Genomic DNA, 25,098 nt, shown 5'->3' with positions numbered 1-25,098 from the left:
TCTTAAAGTTAGGGCATATATACAGGAAAAAAATTACTCAAAACCATTAAGTCAAAGTGTTTACAACACATCTCTCATTTGTGAAAAGCTCTAAGGTCAAAGCTAATGGAAATTATCTTAATTTATTTGAAATAAGGATTAAAGCTACTTTCAGGTTATTACCTTCTGTGCTATGTTATACAAAGATACAAAAGACTTTCCCAAATGCTCCGTGAGAGGAATAAACAACCAAAAATATGGGAAACCAGAAATGGGAAAGCAACAATGACCCAAGATAAAAGAACATCAAATGGCCTTAAGTGACCCCGGAAATGTTATACAGGAAAATCCCTCTAGATTAAATCAGATTAGATTGTATTTTCACAAAAAATGATATTTACCATTTTGTAAAACATCCTGTGGTGCATCAAAAGCCCTGTTTCTGTTTTAAAATTAATGAACAGCACTAACTCATCCAAAATACAGGTTCATAGAGGAAATATATAATTACTCAATTGCGATTTTAATGAAAAGTGAGGGACATACATTTTTCCTTCATCCGAGAGATTTTGCCACCGGGAATGCATGGTTCATATGCTGTTTCTCTGTGTGATCCAAGAAAGTTTTGTTCTGATGAAACTCCTAGCAATCCTCATGCTCTGTTGTGATTATAGTAATCAAGTTCCAATTAAAAATAAATGTCATAAAAATTTGTGGGTAAACAATGTAATAACTCACATGAAGCCACTAAGAAATACCTGTAGAAGGAGAAGCATTTGTAGAAGTCTCTGTTCATCTCACAGTGTGATCACACTTGCAATAAACTCTTCTGCTTTATAAATATTTAGAGGCAGGAGTCACAACACAGTTCTCAAAATGATGTAAAAAAAGTCTGTAAATATTCGAACAGAAAGAACTTAAAGAGAAAAAACAAGAATGTCAAAACCTCACAAACATTTTTTTTTTTTCAGATGCCAGCACTTTTTTCCCAAATCAGTGCTGCTTTAGGGATTATAATGGTTTTGAAAAACATACCTTAAGTTCTCTTACTATGGATTGAACGGTTTACATTTAAAGAAGGTTCCAGAATTAGAGTTGTACACATAAATAATCACTGACATAATATAGCATCTCCCCAGTGAGAACATGAATGTAAAAAATATTGGAAACAGTTTGATGATACAATTTGAAATTCAGTGTTCCGGAAATGCATGCTTTCAGAATTCTTGTTAGATTTTAAATGATCGAAAGGAAGTCCAGAAGATACAGATATAACAAAAATCCTCATTATTTAATATTCCAAAATGGTACAATAAGTTAAATTATCTTGTCGGCATATATTTAGAATACACAAACTAAACAAAGGATATGGTAAAATACAAAGATATATGTGTCCTGTTTTCAAGAAACATGTGATTAACAGAGAAAAAGCTGTGTGATATATTGTTGAGAACATTAAACCAATTTGAACAAATTTTATGAATATATGGATCATATATTCTCTTCCATAAATGCTTTTAAGATAATAATATCCTTCAGCAATGACAAAATGATTGCAGCTGATCTACAGTATATTTTTCTTTATGCGCTTTATATCCATAAAAAATAAATTAAAAAAAAAAAAAAAAACAAAAACAAAAAAAAACAAGAGAAAGGAGAGGGAGAGAAAGATACTGAAGATACGGGAAGCATAGCAGCTTTTTTTTCCTCTGTTTTTGAGTTGAAACTAATTTTACTCCTTGTGTGAGAACAGAGCGACTGTTCCCTGTGGCTCTCTTATAAGGTCTTGTTTCAGAAGCCGACTTGTGTCAGTACTTGAAATAAAGAGGAGTGAACCCCCAATTGGCATCTGGTGCACAGCAATGTCAAGAGCTGATACAGCCCTAGAACATCCTGTGAGACAGAAATTTAGTTTGTTTTTTTACACGTGGTTGCGACTTTTCATCTGATATTAAATAGTCCCCTACAGTATCATCCTCTTAGTAGTCAATGGGTTTGCTATTAATATGTGGATGTATTATGAGTCACGTCTCACAATAACAGGAAAATTGAAGCATTAATGAGCATGGCTTTAGCAGGTATGGCATTAGAAATACTTCATCCTCCCTACAGCGCATTTTTTGTCCAGCAGGTGCAGAGAGACCTGCTTTTGGAGCAATATATCAAAGGAAATAGAAGTGGTTTCTGACATCAGCACCTATTCTAGCTAGAACATTTGAAGTTGATTTGACATGAAATGGGGCAGGAAAAAGGAGAGGGTGGAAAGGAAACAAATTTCTTAAGCTGTTCCACTTAAATCCTCAACTGTGGTGCACTGTGCTGGTATCCTTACATGGAAAACAAAATAGAAACCAGGAACAAATGAAAAAGATATGGTGAATTTTGCAACACCACCTCACTCCAGCACTAGGCTGGTAGCATTTTTCTGATCTTGAACCAGAAAAACAAAAAAAAAATTAAAAATTGTGAGAGTTTAATCTACACATTATCCAGATACACCAAGTAAGTCTCTGCTCAGACTTTGACTGTAACCCCCTTGAAAACATCACAGTGATGAGTTTTTGGAGTGGCTGCATATTTTCCAATAAAATGGAAAAACAGGAGTGAAATCACTCCAAGTTTGGGTGGAGAAAAAAGGAAGACAAGAGAGCTGCTGAATGGTATTTGTAATGCAGTTTTTTCCACTACCCTTCTTCTGTCATATACAGCCACACCGGGGCAGACCCAGTTTGGCCCTCTCTGTTTGAAAAGTGCTTTGAAGTTGAAACATATTTTGTACATGCTACGTATTATTATCAAAATTAATTGATAGGGGGACTGTTCTGTGCAGCTGCCTGCTAGCTTAGATTGAGTTATGCTGCAGGATATTGTTTGTGTTGTGATGAAGAAGGCTGTGGTAATACTCTCTGACTGCCTCTCCTCTGGGAACTCTCCCAAAAGCAAAATGTGCATCTGATGAGAGTATCCCAGTGAGCAACGATTTAAATACATAAATAAAATTAATAGGAATGAGAAACATGTGTGGGAGGTAATTTGAGGTCTTCATAAGCATCAGTCTTCAGTTTGGATAAAAATTGTCAGTGGTCTTAATTTTGGAAGTAGTGAGAGGTACAAATTTCACTCCAATATGGAAAAGAAGTCTTAACAGAACTTTTGAGCCTCTTCTGAGATTGATTTTTAACTCAGGTCATCTCCCATCCACTGTCCAGGGTCTCTTTTTATGCGCTTTGATGATTGAAAATTAAGCCAGTTTGCTTTTTCAAGGCATCTACAGACATATCTAATTTAGGAACTCCAGACTTCCTTTGCATTTAGTGAAGAGGAAGGGTAGTGGGGGAGAGAGGAAAGTTGATGATTCAGGATGATGGTCAAATGGGCTGTGTCTTCTTTCACTGAAGGTTTGTTCTCCTTCTGAAGCTGAATGCAAGCGCCTCAGCTAAAGGATATCCATTAATTGGTATGGTTCCTCCTCCCACAGAAGCAAACCTGATCTAAAAGACCCCCTGACTGAGACAAACTCTCTTTGCTACGCATAATGCCAGTACTCACTTTTTTCATTTTTATTTTTGTGCTTTCTTTGAGTGTGAATTCCTTGAATCCTTTGTTTGTTGTTCCTACTTTCCAGAGCTGAGCCGCCCGTGCAAACAGCTTTGTGAGAGTGCAGCTGTCTCATTTTGCATAGCACACTCAAAACACAGCTCTCACCAGTCCATGTTATGCTAACTTATGATTGAAACATTCAGACCTGAACCCCTGGAATTTTCCATCTGCTTTTCATCTGCTGAGCTGACGGTAGAAGGGCAACCGCTGCGAGAAACCCCGCAGGGCAGGTTTTACCAGTGGGTGTAATTGAGAAACAGTAGCTAACACTCTCAGTTACAGGGCAAGGGGATGGTTAATAAAAGAAAATATAGATCAAAAAGATGTAAACACACATCACAGCGTGATCCAAATCAGTGTGTTTTTAGGTTTTGGTTTTTGTTGTTTAGGTTGTTTTTTTTTTAATACATACACGCTCACACATTCTCAAGAACATGTGCACTAGTGTGTCTCATTGAAGAAAGTAAAAAATCTAAGATTCGTGGAACATGACCAGCATTTAAATGGAGCAAAAAGTCTTATTGAGATTCTGGAGAGAAGGGAAAATTGAGAGCTACTTCCCAACCAACAGTGTCACCCACTTTTTGAGCAAATCAAGTGAAAAAAATAGCTGATGATTTTAAGTGTTTGACACAACATGCCTTTAAAGTCCCTAGGATGCAAATCCAGTCCTTTAGTCTGCTGAGCACTGCTAAGGACCCTGAGGCCTTGTTTAATCCTTTCACAATGAGTCTAGTGATAGCAGGTATGCTATCTACAGTAAAAAGGGAAGCATTATACATCAACTGCCATATTGAGGAATAAGCATGGACCTTGAGCTCTGTGGCACCCTCATTCTCTGAAAAGTGTCTGGAAAAAGGGTCTGCAGTGAGCACTGTCCAGGAGGCTGTACTTCCTTGTAAAAAATATTTACAAGGTCAGTCATCAGAATGTGTCTTAAATCACCTTAAATGTTCCTTCTTGATACATTTTGTTTTGGATTGGTTCAGTTTTTGATAGGAAATAAAAATAAGTATGAAAAAGGAATCAAAGGAAATGCAGACAAAAGCACATGCACACATACATATACATACTGAGAAATTGTTATATAAAATGACCAAGGCAAATCAAGAAAAATAATTATTGCAGCTGATGAAGCAGAAACCCCATTATGGCTAGATGCTAGTTCACAATGTATGGTCCTGGAGGTTGAGAGCTAAATGCATTTTTCAGCATCTTTAGCACAATTTATTAAATTAAGTTTTAAAATGAACCACATTTCTACCCACTCTATATTTTCCCTCCTCCTTGCTCTCTGCTCAGGGCATTTTACCATCAGTGTTTATCACTGTTTGTTTGCTTCCTCTCATTTTCAGACCTGATGCTGGAGTGCGAAACTCTCCTTCCAATTATGTTGGAAATGTTATTCATACGGATAGCAATCCTTATATTGGGGTGCAAGGTGGGGAGAGAAAAACATCTGGAATATCTTTTGATACCTTCTGATGAAAGCCTGAGGTGTCTCAACCCAAAACCAAATCAAAGCTTTGAGATGAAGCAATGTCTCCTGTTAAATCAATGGTACCATTGAAGCAGGGCAGATATCCACAAATCAAATATCTTCCTAAAGTGGAAACCTAAGGGGTAAAATGGTAAATGCCCTTTAAATCTGTATGCACATTGCTGGCATTCATCTTTTCCCAGAAGGAGTTTCCAGCACTGGAGCTGCTGAATATATAAGTTTCAGAGGCAGTCTGAAGTAAATCTGGTACAGCCTTTTCTCAGATGTAATCCTTTGACCATGCAGCTGGGTAATCCCCAAACCCTTTAGATACAGCTAGTGAGTCTGTACTGAAATTATACTGCAGGTATCTTTCAAAAAGAGAAAAACTGTTCAAAATCTTCCAGCATATGGCACACATTTTGAGGATAATTTTTACTTGAGTTTCATCTTTCTTCTCTTGAACTTATTGTAAGCTAAAACCCAATTTTAATTCCCATGAGAAGTTAGTCTCATGTCTCCTGAATCTTAAGTAATTCTCCTTTTCATTTCTGCACACTGATACTGGCTCTGTGTTTGCAAAGACAGGTTCACTGTCACTGTCAGTCTCTAATTCTCATGGAAATAATTAAAAACAATAACTCCCCCTTTTTTAGGTAAAGAAAGGAATGGGAAGAAATGAAGTGAAAACATCAAAAGTGGCAGTTGCAAAATGGAACATGGAAGCCATAGCGCCCATCACAGAGGCACTTGCTATGGATACATAGCACCACAGACTGGAAGACATGACCAATTCTTTGTCTTTTCTGGCAGTTGTGCAATATGCACAGTACTGCAGAATGACTCACAATTTCAAAAAATCATTATGAAGAAAAACAATGTCAGTTTTGGGTTTCTGCAAAGGAATTGCAAGAAAGGAAATGAGAAAAAAGGCAAAGCTAGAAATATCTACCAATTCCTTCCTCTGCTTATAAAGTATGAGAAACTAATTCAGGATGTAGCTACTGATGTGGATTTTAACACAGTGTCTGTTCAGGTATGCATAGTATGAGTAGCTCCAAGTCTAACCTGGTTGAAGAGTGATTAAATTAATAACACTTAAACTATAAGCTTTCATTTATAGTGAGGCCCTGTGGGGCTTATTTCTTTGCATCACGGCTGGAACAAAAAGGAGACTTAAAATTTGCGTAAATTACTTTTATATGTAAGGTATACAAAGTGACACGTACAGGAGTTTCACACAAATGCATTTGTGTGTGCATGTGTGGAGGGAGGGATCTTTTGAGGGGTATCCATATGAAGAACAGATGTATGAATAACAGTTTTTTAAAGATCTTTTTTCTTGATTTAATTTTTCCCCTTTGTATAAAAAGGAACATGGCAAGATTATCTTTCACAGTTATTAGTAAAGATCTATTTATACAGATGCCGCTCTAAATTATGAATTCAATCATCATCCCACAGATAAATGTTGAGTCATAATGGCATATGTTGATTTAATATCTGAGAATGAGACTTTTGAGTCAAAGGACTGTATCACATTAGAAATGCTGGGCCAGAAATGGTTAGGCTTTGAAACTTAACACTATAGCAAATAAATCTGGCAATATGTTTTAAAAGAGAGAAGACGGAAGAAAAAAGATAAATTGCAGCCGTGAAAGTATCATCAGAGTATTTTTCGACCAAATTGCTGCATATTTCAAAGGTGTATTATCAAGGTAGTTTTCTCTTTGAGGGTCAAATGAATAACTTGTTCATCAGTGTAATAAAGCATGTTTTATTCCATTTGAACATATATGCTTTAGATAGAAATCAACAAGCACTGCCAATTTGAAAAGCTCTGAATTTTGCTCAAAGGGTAAAAAGGTGTATGACCCACCAGAGGCAATTATAAAATAAAATTTAAAAATATGTTTTAATGTAAATATTACAAAGTAAATATAAGAAGTGGTTTTTGTTTTTTTTTTCCCCCAGAGTGAAATGTACAAAATCCCTCTAGAGATGTGGCTTCCCACATTTAGGGCCAAGATTCAGAATAAGATGACAGTACATTTGCATTTGAACCTCCTTCATGCAGAGTTCATAAGGATGACATCCAAACCATATAATTGGAAGTAAGACATGCAAGCCACTCTGAAACTGTTAACCGTGGCTATCCCATACAAATCCAAATGTAAGGAACTGTGTTATATGTAAAGACAGCTTCATACCCTAAGGATGTTGTCTCTTTTTCTTATCCCCTCTTTAACTGAGACATGAGCTAACTCCCAAACAGCAACCCAGAAAACCCAGTGTTTTCTTCACTGGCTAACCTGTAGATTTTTTAATCCACAGCTGCTTCACTAATCACCCTTTGAGTTCGTTGGGTGCCCAGATGAAGATGCTGAAATGCACATCCTAAATGATGGGTGATATTCTTGTACATGAAACTTCACTGACATGCAGCCTAAATATACAGGCACAAGCTACTAATTAATTCCTCAGTGAGAATCCAAATTCAGCCCTGACCTAAGGTGTTTTGCCCCCTCTTCTGAATCATGGCGCTCTTACTGGAGTGTCTGGTGGTCGATCATCTCAGTGTGAAAGCAATGGAATTAGCATCCCCCGTTCAATGATGGAGAATGACAACTGGAGATTGTGGCAGAGCTTCAAAGAAACAACTCTAATGGGAAAGGCTAATATTTCATGTGCACTGAATGAATCATGCTGTGAAGGAAAATCATCTCTTATGTAGTCAGCGTGGTCAAGGAGGAGCTACAATAGACAGACCAAAAGCCTGTGATGTCTTTCAAAGGCATTTTCCTTTCATCATCTCAATTTGATATTTATGGAGCTCTAGGTACTTTGGATTAAAGAGATACTAAGGATATCCATGAGGTGAGTTCTAAGCTAGCCACATAAATTAGTTGGGTTGGGTTCTACTGTGATAGAACAGGAGCCAAATAACATCAGTTTTCTCTTTGGTTTTTCTCTCTCTCAAAAGACCTCCAATCAGGAAGCTTCCAATGTCATAGTGCCCATAGTTTGGAAAATTTCTGGAAATGCACGTGACATTTTTCTGATTCTGACATATTTCTGCTAAGCAACACTGGGTCTACCCAGAGATTGGGGAGCTATCCTTAGCTGCTAATAGATGTATTTCAGTGATGGAAACCTGTGAAGTTGTTTTGGCTTTTTGGGGTTTTGTTAAACAGATGTTCTGAAAATATTTTGAAGACCTTTCTGAAATGGCATAAATTTTCAAGATGCAAGGGCTGTGGTGATTCTAGGTCCAATTTCTAAGGAATGGAACCTCTAAATCTGTTAATGAACTTCCTGTAATCTCCAGGATACACTACATTGTAACATTCTGTAATGTGTTGTGTTAAAAAGAACTTCTAGCTCTGTGTAGTCATGGTCATATTTCTAGGAAGCTTCTCACTTAAAAGTCACATTTATCGAGGGTCTTGCTCTGTGAATAGCCACTTGTGAGTGAAAAAGGTGCTGATCTTTTCTTTTAAGACACAGCATATTCTTTTGTAAAATTCCATTTGAATTTTCCTTTGCTTTTATGTTTCTATTAATAGTGAAAGACACTAACTGTAGCTCCCTTTGAAGCACAAATAAAAGGTAATAGCTGGTGAGGACTGAAAAATAAAGCAGAAAATATCTAATTCCAACTAAACAGGATACCTGGATACTGTCTACGAAAGGTTTATTGTCTGTTCAGGGTGGAGAAATATCTGATAGTTTTATTCAGCGCTTTGGCTTACCTTGATTCAACATAATAAGTAAAATCACACATTTACTTTTCAAGGAACATTAGAAATTGTTCTAGAAAGGCCTTATTAGTTCTGCTTTTCCAGTTCTCAACAGTGTGACATTATGAACAATGATAAGCTTTACAGACTTAGTAAAATGTGTTATTGTCCTTGCAGACAAGCCCTGGCAAGATGCTGTGTGTGTTTTTACAGAGCCCAATGTCAAAACTTTCTTTTACAAAGCTTGAGGACCTGTACAGAATGAGCTACAACAGGCAGACATTAGCAAATTCCAACCGTAGCTGTTTACAGATTTGAAACTTGTGTATTCACTTGTGGGGCGTCACGGTTGTATATTGAGCATCCATAAATCACAGAGTTCCCCGGCCTTGCTATGAAAATATGACAATTCTGCTCGGCACCTGCTCCACCCTCTATTTCTGTCACTTGCCAGAATGACAACAGGCTATAAACGTCTCCGTGTGCTGAAGTCTCAGCTCTGATTCAATGGAATTAAATGACCTTGGCCAAGATGATATTTTTGATGTGGAGAGCTTATCCCATTCTTCATGCAAAAGAAGCAGGGCTCTAAACTTGAGTGACAGAAGTCAAATATTCTTGAAGACAAAAAAAAAAACAAACCAAACAAAACCAAATCAAACAAATACATTGACGTTATTTTAATATTTCTTCTTCAATACACTAAAGTTTTACCAGGTAATTGCCCGACACAAATATTTATGAATGTCAGACCACAGAGTTATATAGCATTTTCTCAGAAAATAACATCATTTAATGAATTCTACCATGCACATGGGACTCAGATCTTTAATGAATAGGTCACTGTGATTTCTAGAGATGGCTGTCACTTTGAGATATGAGAATCATTTCTCTTTAGTGAAGAGGAGCTTGGATATGTGCATATTTAGGGGTTCTTTTTGCACAACTTTAGACCTCTCACAAATGATGCAGAGCTGGGGCTAAGATTTAGGAGATTTCAGGTGCTGTATCACTGACATCCCCAAAGATTAGGAAAGTACACACACACAATTTAAAATAAAACAAAAATACCCCCAAATCCTCTGAAAAAAAAAAAGATATTTCTTTGTTACTCCTTGAGTTCTGAAGCATCAAACATGTAGTAATGATTTTTGTGCATTTTTTGTCATGGCTCACTGATGTTTATTCATTTCACAGGTTTCACCCTTTGCTAAAATTTCATGTATAGATACAGCACTGTTACCATATAATATAATTATTTAAATGTAGTTACATTTTTTACCTGAGAGCATTCTTTATTGTCCTGTACAGGATGAGGGAAATGAGCATCATTACCATGTGTGGAAGAACTTGACCTTGATGTTCCAACAATAGCTTCATACATAGAGAGATAGCCAAGGAAAATTTACCTTCAAAAAAAAAAATCAACATTATATCAGAAGTAGTCTTACTTGTTTTGGCACAGAGAAAAAATGAGTTTTGATAGTGGAGAGTATTTACATATTTCTCTTAACTAAGCAGTTAATGCAGTGTGAAGGCAGAACCTTGGTATCCATGACTATCCCCTTGCAAAGTAGAAGAAGGATTTCAATCCGCCTGTTAACAGTCCAATTTTTTTTTTTTTTAATTTTTTACAGAAACAAAACCACATTAAAAAGAGTAAAGTAATAAATAAAAGCATTTCTCAAATATAATTTAATAGGCTTCTTGAACTACTAAAAGTAGTGTTTTAATGGAGTAGAGTAACAGATGTATGTATTGAGAAAGGGAAGAGTTTCTTTGTGTACAATGGAAATGAAAATGACATTATAATTGACAGAATAGACTGTTTTAGTAGAAAAAAAATAAGATAAGCTTTACAACATATAGGGCATCACAGGATGTGGAAATGAAATAAGCAACATCCAGGATTTTGAAGTTAGCATGAAAGCAAAAGTCTGGTTTATTTTACCCACTTACTCTTTTTAAATTAAGATCTCTCTATTCCTGATGAATTAAAGATACTGCAATATAACTACAATACAGCGAAAATATAAATCCATTGTCTAAAATTCAAATAGTTCAAATTTGGATGAACCTCTTTCAGAATGGGTTTGAAACAAGACATGGTTTCAGATTCAAGGACTTTATTCTAGAAACTTCACCTTAATCCCTTAGCAAAATAGTTCTTGCAAAAATTCAGGTCTTCTCCAACCCAAATAATTCTCTGATTCTATGATTCTGTGACTCTTACCATCTTTTATTCATTTTGAGACTTTCATCTTTGCACTCTGCACACTTGCACCTTTTTTAAGGTGATTGACCTGTGACAGAAAGTTCTATTGCCTAACCCTGCTGTACAATATTAAAATTGTAAATGTTTCTCTATGATGATTTTCCCTTCTAAGAGAAAAGCTTATCTAACTTAAGCATAACATGTGCAAAACCTGTCTCAAGAGCATACACAGTGCTTTTACATTCATTTTCTCTTTTCTCTTTTACATCCATGTTTCCCTTTTGAAATTGTTGGGAAAGTTAATGGGAAGTTTTAATCAAGGGGTCTGTAGTTATATAAAATATATCTCAAGTTTGGAGCCAGTTAATGAGAATTTTTCTTTTTTTAATGCAACAAGTTTATAGAATATGACTATTATACCTTATTGTGGATTTTATATCAGTTTAGGCATTTATATTAAACGTTGTTTACTGTGAGGCTACTCCACTGTCTTTTCAGTTGTTATTTATGGGATCCTATATCAGTTTTAAGAACCTCCAATTTAGTTACTTCAAATAGGTGTTCAGTCAGAAAAATCCTCAGCATAACTTGTCCAGGTAAAAGCAAATACTGGGAAAAAAAACCAAAAAAAAAACCCAAACCAAACTAATAAAACATACATAAGGTTATTGAAAGAAATAAAATTTTGAAACTGTGTCAGAAGAGAATATTTATACTTTTGTAACAAAGTGCTCTTAATTTAGCAATCAGCGGAAAATGTGTGATGACAATAAAAGAGAAAACGTTAACTTGAGTGTGGATTTCTGGTCAGGAAATACCTGAGAAAAAGACCAATTACTTCAATCCCAACATGTCTTCTTTACAGCTAACACAAAAAAACAGGGACAAAAGCAGATTATTTCTGTAGCCAAACAGAACTGGAGCAGCCAACTTTGTCCTGAAAGAATTTGTTCATTACTACCCATTAGTCAATTCCATGTAAATCTTAAGTGACCTATAGTAGACTTTTTAATATTATAAATCTTTTTCTGGTCAATATGACCAGTAAGACTGTTGAGGACTTGTTCCCCTGGCTGTCAATGTGCTTTATGGGTTTGACTACAGTGAGGCCACATCCTTTCATTTCTGCACAGGAATGAGCGGATTGTAGCAAATTCTTTGGGTGACTCAGAGCACTAAATCACTCCCTTTCCCATGAAGAATACTATTCAGCTTCTGCCTCCTCTCAGGAAGCAACTCACATTTTGTAGAAGAGCTTTTTATTCAAATAAACACCAAACAATAAACTGGCTTTTCGAAAAGGATGCTCTCTTAAAGTGGCAGTGACATCCTGTGCCTTAATCCACTCCCCTGACTCAAGCAATAAAGTGACAAATGAAATCAGTGACTGTTGAGAAATAACCATGTTCAGTTCAACTGGATACACACACACTCTTCCCTTGAACAAATCCATCCTTTAAGAAAGTAGTCTTTAAAGTTGCAGCGCCAGGCTGTGAGTTGTAAAACAAAACAGCAACAAAAACCCCAGCAAAAAAAAAAAAAATCTTTTAAAACATATGGCTAGAGAATAAATAATAGATAAAGATGACAGTTGATCAGCTGATATACCACATTAGTTCCACAGAAGCAACTGAAGATGTGTGTCTGAGCGTGTCAGGTACACTTCTGTTCATAAACCCCATGACAATATTCTATGGTAATGGCTCTGAATGCTGTTGGAAGCCACATTATTACATCTATTACTGTGGAATACTGCAGTATTCGTTTTTAATAAGCGTTATGTCTAGACTTCCCTCCAGTGTGTTCATGTTCACAAAAGCTAATCAATAGTTACTTTACTTACTCTATTGAGTTTCAGCACATTAATTAATGTATCCCTCAGTAATCATGACAGACCTCATCATTGGATCAAAGAGAAGAGTTTGAAATTGGTTTTGTTAACAATGAAGTTATTTGTCCCTTCTCTCTTATGACCTTATCCAAGGAGAACAGAAGTGTAAAATGCTTCCAGATCAGAACAGTAGTTTTATAAATTCATATGGGCCAGGCAAAAGTCCCTTTTTATATTTCTTGATCTTTGATTTACATTTCATATCAATTGACAAAATCATAGTCTTTGAAAAGGGTCTAATCAATTCAGGATAGAGTGTAATCTCTTTATTAAAATTCACTTTTCTACATATTTTTTAATTTAAAATTGCATGGCATGCAGCTTCTGTTTTAGTACTGACAAAACTATGAAACAGCATACATCAGTCAGAAATTTAATGTTTATCTGGTTTAGTTCAACACATTGATGATTTCTAACATTTCCATTTCCTGAATTATTGTTTTATGACTTAAAAATACTTTTTCTTGACTACATACATATAATGTGACAGGAGAAGTCACTACTGCAGGTTTATGAACTGGGATGTAGTTGTAAATCAATATTGAAAATCATGGCAGTATGCCACATTAATTTAGATTTTGAGTGCCAGACAGGAGTTGCTGTTTCTTAAAGCAGTTTATGTGTTGATTTCAAGAAGAAAAGGGAAAGGGAAAGGGAAAGGGAAAGGGAAAGGGAAAGGAAAAGGAAAAGGAAAAGGAAAAGGAAAAGGAAAAGGAAAAGGAAAAGGAAAGGAAAAAAGGAAAAGGAAAAGAAAAAAGGAAAGGAGAAAGGAAAGGAGAAAGGAAAGAAAGGAAAGGGGAAAGGGGAAAGGGGAAAGGGGAAAGGGGAAAGGGGAAAGGGGAAAGGGGAAAGGGGAAAGGGGAAAGGGGAAAGGGGAAAGGGGAAAGGGAAGGAAAGGGAAGGAAAGGGAAGGAAAGGGACAAAAAAAAAAAAAAAGGAGAAATCTGGTGCCTCTTATGAGTCATATTGGCACTAGGTTCTGTGGCAGTAGCTGGTGTTGGTGAGATTTTTATTACAGGAACATATTGCCAGAGTCCCTATGAGGAAGTTGTACCCAGAGAAACTTCCCAATGTCCTTCTCCATCTCCTCACACAGAAACTGCCAGGGCAGGCTGCTGAGAGTCAGAATTGCTGGAAAGAAGTGTCAGCTGTACTGAAATCAGAGATTCCTGCCATACACAGGTTCTACCAGATTTTCATCCTAAATGCATTTGATCTGCTGACTGATGTCACAGACAAATCAAATTATAAAAATGGAAACTATGGCAGAACCCCATCTTTGTAAACCTCTTATGTTGAATGACTCCATATACAGGCTTGAAAATTCAGGTGTTTTGCAAGTTTCAGTTAACTGGATTTCCATGTACCCATTTTTAGGGTATTTAGGGTATAAAAATACTAATTTTCACCTAAGTTACATTCCGGTGCACCACATAGAGAAAATGAGAAGGTGCAGTTCTAGGATGAAGCACGCAAACAGGATATTACTTTTTAAGAAATCTTTGTAAAACCATTTCTGATTCTTCCTTTCAGACATCCGGTTTTCAACTCTCTTGCTGGCAAAGCAAACCAATGCTAAACTTACTGAAATAAATGGTGTGTGGGTAACTGAAAAACTCTGTTTCAAAACATGCCTTTCAGATATCACCACAGTACTCCAATTTACTGTTTTTGTTTTTCTTGTGGTATGCAAGATCTACTGGGATGCCTAATCTACTTACAGAATCACCAAGTAGGCCACCTCTGATTTATTACTCAAATATGAGAGAAGTTTGCTGAATTTCTGCTACTCCTAGTTTTCCTGTTGTGGATCATTTGAAAAATCCCCATTATTTGAATTAGCAGAACAGGTTTTAAGAAAGTATTCAACTCCATTATAATTCCTGAAGGGTCAAGTACCAGAACTTCTACCCTTTGTACTTTAGAAATGAGTTTGAAACATCTATTCCTAGCAGGCCACTGTCCAAAACAGACAAGAAAGACTGCAAACAATATTTTCTAAAATAGATTGCTGAAACATTCTTATAAAAAAGGCTCGTGTTTCCTTTTCAATGGCAAAATTGTCTGTAGGAGACAAAGTAAGTACCAAGGTTAAATTTGCTATATTCTCTTTTGTTCAGCACTGATGGGGGCACATTGTCAGTACCTAATGAAAAACAAGGAAAACAGCTGCCTTTGTGGTGTCCCTGCAAGTGAGGCTGCCATTTTTTATCTAATTTGGATCCATGCAGGGTCAGATCCTTCCCTCACTGGAGAAACAGATTTTCCTTCTGCCAAAATAATATAATTATTATATTATAAAATAATATAACATAATGCAGCTCTACTGCATTTCAAAACCTGAACATATCATCGTTCCAAAATCCCCCAAACAATAGAAGACAAAGCTCTGAATGTCTAATGTGTCATTATAATGAATGTCATTAGCTACAAATTAAACAGCATGCAGTACATCCTGATTTTCCTCCTCTGAATCGCAAGAACTGAAAAATTAATGATTGCTGTTTTGTTCCTCTTTTCCTTTGTATTTCTTAGAATTTTCTGACTGTTTTTCTCTTTGGCAAGTCATGGTTATTTCCGTAAAACAAGATATTTAACTAAGGAGCGTCCACAGCTCTGAACAGAGCATACATCTGAATGTCACTCAATAATAAAACAAGATTAACTTAAGGAGCTGCATTTATCTGTTTAGCCATGTGACTGAGAATTAGTTTATTCCCAAATGGAATGGGTACATGACAGTATTGCCATACAGACTTGAAAGCTTGGACAATGAAGGTTTAATTGCTTTCAGTGTTGTAAAATGTAATTTAAGAACAGAAACGAGGGCATTTTGAACCTATAAACAAAAAATATGTATTTACTTTCAGGGCCATTGCAATTTTTCTGTATATGAGGTGGTTTTTTAGCATACAAGAAAGATGAGGATTCTGTATAAAGGTCTCTTACTTTTCTCACTTTTCGGGCAGAGCTAAATGAATATATTTCTACAAAACAAAGCAGTGATTTAAGACACAACTTGTCCAAATTATGATCCCTTTTATGAACAGTATTTGCTACAAATCCAGGTTGCTGTTTCTATATGCAACTCTGCTGCCTCTGTGCTGTTGTGATTCAATACCTTCATGAGAATTTTATTTACTTTTGGTAAATTATCACCAAACAGTTTTCACAAACAACCCTAAACACACTAGTTGTCCATTACTCTGTTCTTTTGCCATAACAATATAAGAATACCTGTAATGAGTCAAATGAAATATCCATTTAGTGCATCATCTGTCTCTGAAAATTGCATTACAGAATGCCCTGGGAAGAATACAGGCTGGTCCTAGGAACATCCCAGATATATTTGAGAAAGAGATGATGATGTGCCCTACTCTCTGCCATCAACCTTTCTTTTTTCCATAGCAAAAATAACTGTGATACCATGGTCTAAACAGGAGCCTTTGCTCAATCCAGCCAGTTCTCAGGCAGAATGAAAACAGAACTAAGTATGCAATTCAATGCCATGTGCTGCATACATTCCCAGTAAAGACAGATATGATGCAATTTTGAATTGTTATTTTAAGAAACAATCTTGTCTCTGTCTCCCTTTGCTGTTTTCCTGTACCTTTCTTAGGATAAATTGGGAAAAAAAAAAAAAAAAAATGGAAAGAAAGGCTGAAGAAGGAGGGACTGCACAGCTGCATGGCCTTGCCATCATATCATGGATATTGTGATCACCTGGATTTTGGGCTGAAGCATCCACGATGGGCAGCACAGATTCAGTAGTTATCATTACCCTGGCCATGCACCATTGTGCCCTGAAGGCTTTAAATGAGTTCATTCTCTTTATGCTTCTATGTTTAAAGAAACGAGAAATAAGTAAATAAGTGGACAGACAAATAATCAAATCCTCTCTCCTTTTAAAGCATATGTTTCTTGAATATGTGTTTGCCATCCAAGTCATGTCTCATGAATAAGTCATAGGGATGCCTCCCAGTTTGTGTATTACACAGCTAGATCTTAAATTTCCTTGTCACCTCTGCAATTTTTGCTGTATAAACTTTCTTCTATCTAGAGCTCAATTCTTTGTGTAAAGGTTTTACAACCAGGTTAATTTATGTGTAGTTTAGTGGGATATGTTGTACTACCAGTGAATTATTTGGGAAAAGGCTGCTTTGAAAAAACCCCTCCAAAAAACTCTGTCACTTCTCCTCTTATTTATGAGAATATTCCCATAACTTTTAAATGGCTCGTGTTAGACAGAATAAATTGCCCCCTACTCCAGCAAAAGTTTCATGAAAATTCAGACTTTTTTTTTCTCTTGGTATTCTAATATGCCTCCAGTATGTGTTTAGGAAAATTATATTCTAGCAAAGGAAAGCTCAGCTTTCTGTCTACAGATATCAAAACCACTGATCATGTTGCTGAAGATGCCTTTTTGAACACCAGCAGAACGCCGGTGCTACTGGATGTAAGTGGTTGGTCCTGTTTGGGCATATTGCCAGAAAATCTTGAATACCAACACAACCCATGACATCAAGAAGGAACAGACCTTCCATGTACACACTTCCAGGTCTGTCTGTCCTAGAAAGACTGTCAAAAATCCCCATACAACAGGACGAGGAGTTCAGGTGGGTGACAACTCAACAGACATCAGTGGGAAATGCAGAAACATCATCCTTTTTTCTTGTACCAGGGATATTATTCAATTCTGTTGGGTGGCTGTTAATACTGTACTACTTAGTCCCAACTTTTTCTGCTTAATTAGTCTGGTCTAAAGTCCGACAAATTGCTACAGAGTTCAATAGCTTTGGAATAAACTCACTTGGTAAGAGAAGCCTTGGGGCCATGAGTGCCAAGAGCACCCTGGCAACTCGGTGTGGATATAGAACCACAACTGCCTGAACTTCTTCAGCCCCCTTAATAACACTTCATAACATTTTTACTCCAAGCTGGCATCCCAGCTTTTAATTCTTCTTTCCCCATATAAAATAATGCAAACTGCAGATTTTTTTTCTGAAATCCTCCCACACAGACCATGCTTAGACTTTACACTCCTTTTAAAGTATTGTGCATCCAACTCACTTTGAACTTTAAAGCTTTTTACTGAGATAACAGGATCTACAGTGTGAGATCAAGCTTAGAAATCACAGCTTGAAATGCCCATCCAGGGGAAGTCATGCAGAAAATGAAACATATCTGGCAGAACAAGACTATGGTCGGAGTGACAAGACAAAGTCAAGGAAAAGGGCAATGAGGAGAACCCCAGACCAGGGAAAAGGCTCCCTAGTGTTACTGGGAAAAAAAGAGGGTAAAGATGTGGAGAAAATGAAGAGTTAAAACTCACCTAGCAAGGCTGAGATTGAAGTGCATGAAAAATCCCAGCTCCCCCCTCTTCCCAGAAAAGGTCATCCTGTGTGGAAACATTTTCTTGTCTCTGTGCCTCTGCTTTTAGTTTGGGCTTTATCTGGGGGAATTTTGTCCAGGTGTGTGTCTTTTCCAAAATGTTCAGACTTTTAGGGAGGGAAGGAAGGAACAAAGAAAGGAAAAGGAGAAAGGAAAAGGAGAAAGGAAAAGGAGAGAGGAGAGGAGAGGAGAGGAGAGGAGAGGAGAGGAGAGGAGAGGAGAGGAGAGGAGAGGAGAGGAGGAGAGGAGGAGAGGGGGAGAAGGGGAGAAGAGGGGGAGAAGGGGAGAAGAGGGGGGAGGGGAGAAGAGGGGGGAGGGGAGAAGGGGGGGGAGGGGAGAAGGGGGGAGGGGAAGAGGGGAGAAGGGGAGAGGGGGCGAAGGGGAGAAGGGAAGGGGAGGGGAGGGGAGGGAAGGGAAGGTGCGGGAAGGGAAGGTGCGGGAAGGTGCGGGAAGGGAAGGTGCGGGAAGGTGCGGGAAGGGAAGGTGCGGGAAGGTGCGGGAAGGTGCGGGAAGGTGCGGGAAGGTGCGGGAAGGTGCGGGAAGGAAAGGAAAGGAAAGGAAAGGAAAGGAAAGGAAAGGAAAGGAAAGGAAAGGAAAGGAAAGGAAAGGAAAGGAAAGGAAAGGAAAGGAAAGGAAAGGAAAGGAAAGGAAAGGAAAGGAAAGGAAAGGAAAGGAAAGGAAAGGAAAGGAAAGGAGAAAAAGGAAAAAGGAAAAAAGAATCTGGTATTCATGACTGGAGTTGTGCATGAAATTGTGACTAAATGCCACTGGAGTATAAGTACATAGCAGTTACCCCTATATGACTGAAAGGGTTCAGGGAGCACTAATAGGCAAGAAGCACAGTTTTTCCCTCATTTAATTAATCTTTTGAATGCACAAACCCAGACTAATATTAGAACTAAGTCTTGCTGTGCTTTTATGTAATCAACTTCTCTGACAATAATTTATAACACTTTTCAAAGCAGTTTTGATGCCTTGTTGTTTGGATACCATTTATGCCTAATGAAAAATAATAAAGAAAAGATTATTAGTTTTGTAAATGCAATTTTACCCCCCATATTCACATCTAATAAATAAAATGGACGTAGGTGATATGAAATTTAGGGAATTGAACTCCATTGACTCCAGCTTATTTTTGGGGTTTTTTTTTGGAAAATGAATGAAGTAATAAATTATGAAAAACATATAGCAGAAACCCTTTGATTATTTAAAAAAAATATAAATCTCATTTTGGCTCTCTATTACTATTGTTAACTAAATCCAATAAATCTGTTAATCTATATCCAATTAATCTAAAATTAATAAATCCAAACAGGATTATTCTTTGTTAATTGAGAGGAGGATACTAATGGTGGTTATTTATTGGTCTCAAATAAATAACTTTCAGGCAACCTTTAAGTTCCTTAAAGTGTAGAGAAGAAAAGATTAGATAAAAAAACCCCAACCATTTTTCCTTGAAGGAGATTTTCTGCCCTTAAGTGAGGAAATTGCATGTAATAGCACTGAGTTTTTATAAAAGAGATCTTTCTGTACATCCAACAGGACAGATAGAAACATAAGGTTTTAGGGCAATATGAAAGCAACTATATGATCTAAATTGTCCTTATAAGTTACTGAAGAAAAAAAAAAAGCTGAGAAATAGGTTTCAAAATAGAATTCAGTTTTTTTTCTTGCTATATGACGTTACATTTTACAGCTTTCTCTCTTTCTAAAATTAAATAAGTTCTTTTCTGAAAATTTTTCACTTATATATTAATTTATATTAATATAATATTTGAGTATATATTTATCTTCATGGATACTGATTTATAAATGTGAAATCTGTGTATGGATATAAAGATAAAAATGTGTTCTTTGTGAGTGTGGGAATGTAAATGTATATACCCATGGACAGATATGTGTGCTTTTGTTTTTGGTTTTTTTTTAAGTTCCATGCAAATATGCCAAAAACATGGCCTTGTATGAAACTTTAAAAAAATAATTTCAAAAAAATTCGTCTTCTATTATTGCTTTGTCTATTTCAGTCTTCCTGGCATATGTTCCTGTCGTCTGCCTGCATTGCCACTTATAAACACTAAGACAGAGAGACAGATTCTTTAAAAAAAAAAAAAAAACCCAGCTTAGGACATCTCGTTTATTTTGGTTTAATTCTTTCATTTAAAAAAATCATTAAAAATGACATTGTCCTCTAATTTTTGCTCTATGCAGCAGCTGCTATTGTCAAGCTGTTGTCTTTGTTACAGGATCTTTGTGAGAGAGAGCCTGCAAAATCCCCATGTTCGGGGATTTTATTTGTTTATTTGTTTTTAAATATGACAGCTATCTTTTAGTTTGAGACAGACTTTAATGGAAGCAACCTCTCTTGTTAACCCTTATTTCTCTTTCAAATGTTCCATTTGTGGAGGAGAACAGAGCCAGATTCTCAGCTGGAGAAACTGCAACAGTTTCATGTAATTTACACCAGTTAAAGCTGTGGGGTTTGGAAATGATGCCAACAGTCTCTGTATGGATTATATAGAATGGTGTTCTAAAAGAGCAAAGGTTAGACTGGTAGTCAACATATAAACAATACCTGATCTACTTTTCCTTCAGTTTAGGCCTCTTTGCATGTCTTCTTGCAAGGATGGCTATGTTTTCAACACACAGGAAAATGGATGTTTTCTAGTTTTTTTTTTAATTTAATCTCTTTTCCAAGGCAGAGGGCAGAAAGTGAGAAAGGAAGATTATCCAGCTAAACTGGACAGCACAGGACTCTGAAAGGATCCCATTTTGTGTGTTCATACACCTGAGTTTTGTGAACAATATGTCAACAGCAGATATCTAATGCCAAAATTCCATGACATGAATATTTACTGGTGTTTATTCTATCTAATCTTTCTGATAATGAACATAACTGAGTATCTGATTTTCGTAGGTTAAATATTTAATGGGGTTTTTTGTGTTCTTCTGAGCACTGGTGCACAAGGTAGTATATTTTAGGGCTTCTACATTTGTGTGACCCAATTCCATTGTCACATCTTCAAATTACAAAAAAAAAAAAAAGGGCTGCACTTCTATGCGGGAAACACAATGTTTTTACCACCTTATATGCTGGTCCAGATGAATCCATCACAAATATAATTTTTTTAATTTTTAATGTGGATGTATGCTTTCCCACCTGAGATTTGAAAGGTCCCAAGAAGAATTTCCTCTTTGCATTGTAGATATACAAGTCCAAGGACATCAACACTCAGTCTCACTAACTAGATGGGATTATTAATTAATTTAATTAATTTAAATTTAATTAAAAATTAAATGGGATGAATCACGTATTTCAGTCTAGATTCTTTCAAAACTCTTTCCTCAGTCTATATTCTGTAACTGTACCATTTCGTAACAAAATGGGCATGGTTCTGAGAAATCTACACAAAAACCTTACAAACAACAAAACACCAAAAATATTTTCTGAAAACACATCAATTGCTGAAAATGGTTCTCTGCATGGTCCCACAAACAGTTTATACTGACATAATTGGGTGGGATTACAAAAATACTAAGAAAGATGGAAGTGGAAATTGAGCTTTGCTGGCATTTAATTTCTTAATGTACAAATTTTGGGTCTCGGGACATGCACTTCCATCGGCTGAAACTTTTCAAACTTCCTTTTTATAACAACCAGATTTCCTTCAACTGGAAAACAAGAGGACTAATATGCCCATTATATAAATTAAGGCCAAAGTGATTTTTCAGTGGTGCACTTAAAAACAAGTTTTCTGATATGAAATACAAGTCAACTTCAAATGTGTCTTTCATGAGACCCATCTGAAGTTTCTGCTAGAAGCTATGAAATCTGCTCACAGTGTTTTCTGAAGCACAAAGTTCTGAAGATCAGTTTCCTCCTCTTTGTAGAAAAGAGAGATTTTTAACTGACTTACATAACTTAATTTTCACTCCTGAATATGAGGTTAATTTTACCCTGGACATGCATTTATAAGTTCAAATCTCTCTGTACCCACAGTGATAGCAGCTAAGAACACGGTAATAAACCAAACACATCTCTGCATGTGTTATCTGTGTATGGATATACATGCTTATATCATATTTAACAAGATAGCTGAATGAGAAATCTATGTATCCCTTTATTTTTGATGTCTTGGGTCTCAATAAAAACCTAATCGTATCCATTATGTATATAGCAAATCAACTCTTATTTACAAGAACACATATATATTAATCATGTTGCATGATAGAGTGATTCCCAAGAATATAATCTTTTTATATATATAATCTGTAATGGGTAGCTCAGTTTACAGCTGATGTTTAATTAGGAGCTTGCAGTTGCAATAAACTTTTTTTTTATTGCACTCAGCCAAGGTACAGTATAATGAAATGTAAGTGACCCAAACTAAATGGAAGCACTGAAGTAGATAATGTGGCAATATATCAAGTAAAATACACTGATTCTGCAGTCAGTTCATGCCCTAATGGCAGAAAAAGGGTTTGAAAGCCACTTTAACCATAAGTAGTGTGTTTATGTATTATTCACAGTAGCAAATAATTGCAAAATGTCAACATTTCATTTTCCTCTTAAGAATTTCTTTTGATTAGTGACCTAATTAACCATTAAAAAGGGGAAAAGAAGTATGTATTTTTTATTTTTAAACCATGAATATGAGAAGCCAGAGTGTTGCTTACTAGAAAGTAATTTATGATCTCCAAATGTCACAGTCAACATTATAGTCTTTAAGTGATCAGAAATAAAATAAATAAAACAGTCCACTGTCTTTATAGAGTGTTATTCTGCATTATGTATGTATGCATTTATTATTGTTGGTGACATTTCTTATTAACATGAGATAAGAAATGCAAATATTTCAACAATTGCCTGATTAATTTATTTTCTATTTTCTCTCTCTCTCTCTTTTTTTTTTTTTTTTAAATTTAATTTTATTTCTTTTCTTTTTCTTCTGCATTTCCCAGAAGTTCTGCAAACTGCATGGAAGAAGCAGTGGAGAAAAAGTAGCCATGATCTACCTATATCAGTGTTGCACATTCTCGGCTATCACGGCCCCCATGCCCAGCTTCCTAAGCCCTATTTCACACTGCTATTACAACATACACAATGAAGCAAGGCTGGATTTAGGACCTAGTTCTTTCACCAAATGATAAATGGGGACAAAGAATTACAGATGTTCACTAGTTTCTTTAATATGATTATCAGCTACCTGCAGGTGGCTCTCCTTAATTTAACATGTTAGTAGACATTTTTATTATTGTCATTATTCTTCCCGTGTTTGTGTAACAGTCCCTGAGAGGGTATGCTTTGGACTATGACTGCCCTGTTCTAGACTCCGTGCAAACACAGAACTCCCAAAGATGTTCCCTGCTGTGGATCACCCACAAAATGAGACCAAACTCACTAAGAAAGGAAAATGATAGAGAGATTAGAGAATTTATCTATGAATTTTATCTTTATCTTGCTGCTGAATGTGATGCCCACATATATAAACCCTCACAATCATTTCTCAGAGGTGTTTAAATTTCTTAAGAATTAATGAAATTGATTGATGACCCAGACTCCATCTCTGAGTATGAAGAAATCTGCATTCAAACTTGTGAAGGTTCCCACTTCTCACCATTTATGTCCGTTCTGAAAGAAAATCTTGTATCACAACTCTTAGCATACACCTTCCACAATGCACTGCTGACAGATTACATGTTCTTATTAGATAATTTCCTGACATGTATGTCCCTGAGAGGCAGAACTCTGTTGAATTATTTCATCCTGATGCTCCATTTTCCCTGAGCAAGTACCACTTGTTTTGTTATACAGCTTTGAGGTTGCTGTTTAAGTGACTTTTCAAAAATTGTACTATAAGCAGAATATCCAAAACCGACTGGGTGGAGAAAAATCTTTAAAGAGTTAGTGCTTAGAGCTTGACATATTGGTGAACTCAACTGAGTCTCTGATCAATTTTCTCACTTCCAAGCCTCCCATTTTTTTGATGCACATTTCTTGGCTCAGCCATAATGAAATTATCTGGCTATCCAATTCAATCTGGAGCTTTCACTGAATTCAGTAGGTTTCATATCAAGAATCAGTCTTGTTCAATATCACTTAAGAAGTCCATGGATCAGCCAAAACCTAAAATATTTTCTCCTGGGGATATTTCTTCCAGGGTTTGAGATGAAAATCCAGGCACTTGTTTATTCATGATTTAGTTCATATGAATCCACTGTTTGTGGGTTGTGGTCTTTTAAGGAGTTTACACTTGAGATTTCTGGTAGGGTTCACCATATGCCAGATATGTAGTAAAAATAGCATCCCTTCTGCCATTATGAAAACATTGCTGTGTGGAGAAGTCAGTGCACTCTGGGCTTGTTCATGCACGTAAGATAAAATATAAATGACTCTCAGTCCAGAAACATAAAATAAACACCATTTCATCTTACCATATTTAGCTTTTTATTAAAATATAAAACCAGAGAAAAAATAGTGAACCAAACCTCTAAAGGTAAACTTACTGGTTTGCCATGTCCCCACAATAAAGGAGACACAGAGAAAAATAAAATGAGTTTATAAAAGAAGAACTTAAAAACATTTTCACTTCACACTTAACGACTCCTGGAGAGTTCAAAATAACCATTCACAGCCCCTGCTCTGAACCATAGTTGAAACAAATATGCATATCTGTGCTGGGTCTGTCTGGGATAGAGTTCATTTTCTGTCTATTCATTTCATGGCTGAGCACCTGCCTGCCCATGGGAAGTAGTGGATAGATTCCTTGTTTTGCTTTGCTTGTGTGTGTGCTGCTTTTGTTTT

The 25,098-nt window shown here is 36.3% G+C and overlaps 1 long non-coding RNA gene across 1 annotated transcript; it reads right to left on the bottom strand.

Moving 5' to 3' along the window:
- Positions 1-8,431: 8,431 nt before the first annotated feature.
- LOC138103760 (uncharacterized) lies at positions 8,432-18,466 on the bottom strand. Its single transcript, XR_011147842.1, has 3 exons — positions 18,238-18,466; positions 10,082-10,208; positions 8,432-9,416 (listed from the first exon to the last, which is right to left on the bottom strand). It is a non-coding gene; the product is annotated as an uncharacterized lncRNA (long non-coding RNA).
- Between the last annotated feature and the right edge of the window lie 6,632 nt (positions 18,467-25,098).

Source organism: Aphelocoma coerulescens (assembly GCF_041296385.1).
Source record: "Aphelocoma coerulescens isolate FSJ_1873_10779 chromosome Z unlocalized genomic scaffold, UR_Acoe_1.0 ChrZ, whole genome shotgun sequence".
NCBI classification, from domain to species: Eukaryota; Metazoa; Chordata; class Aves; order Passeriformes; family Corvidae; genus Aphelocoma; species Aphelocoma coerulescens.
Note: the sequence above shows the minus strand (reverse complement) of the source record. Positions and strands in the feature narration are given on the sequence as shown.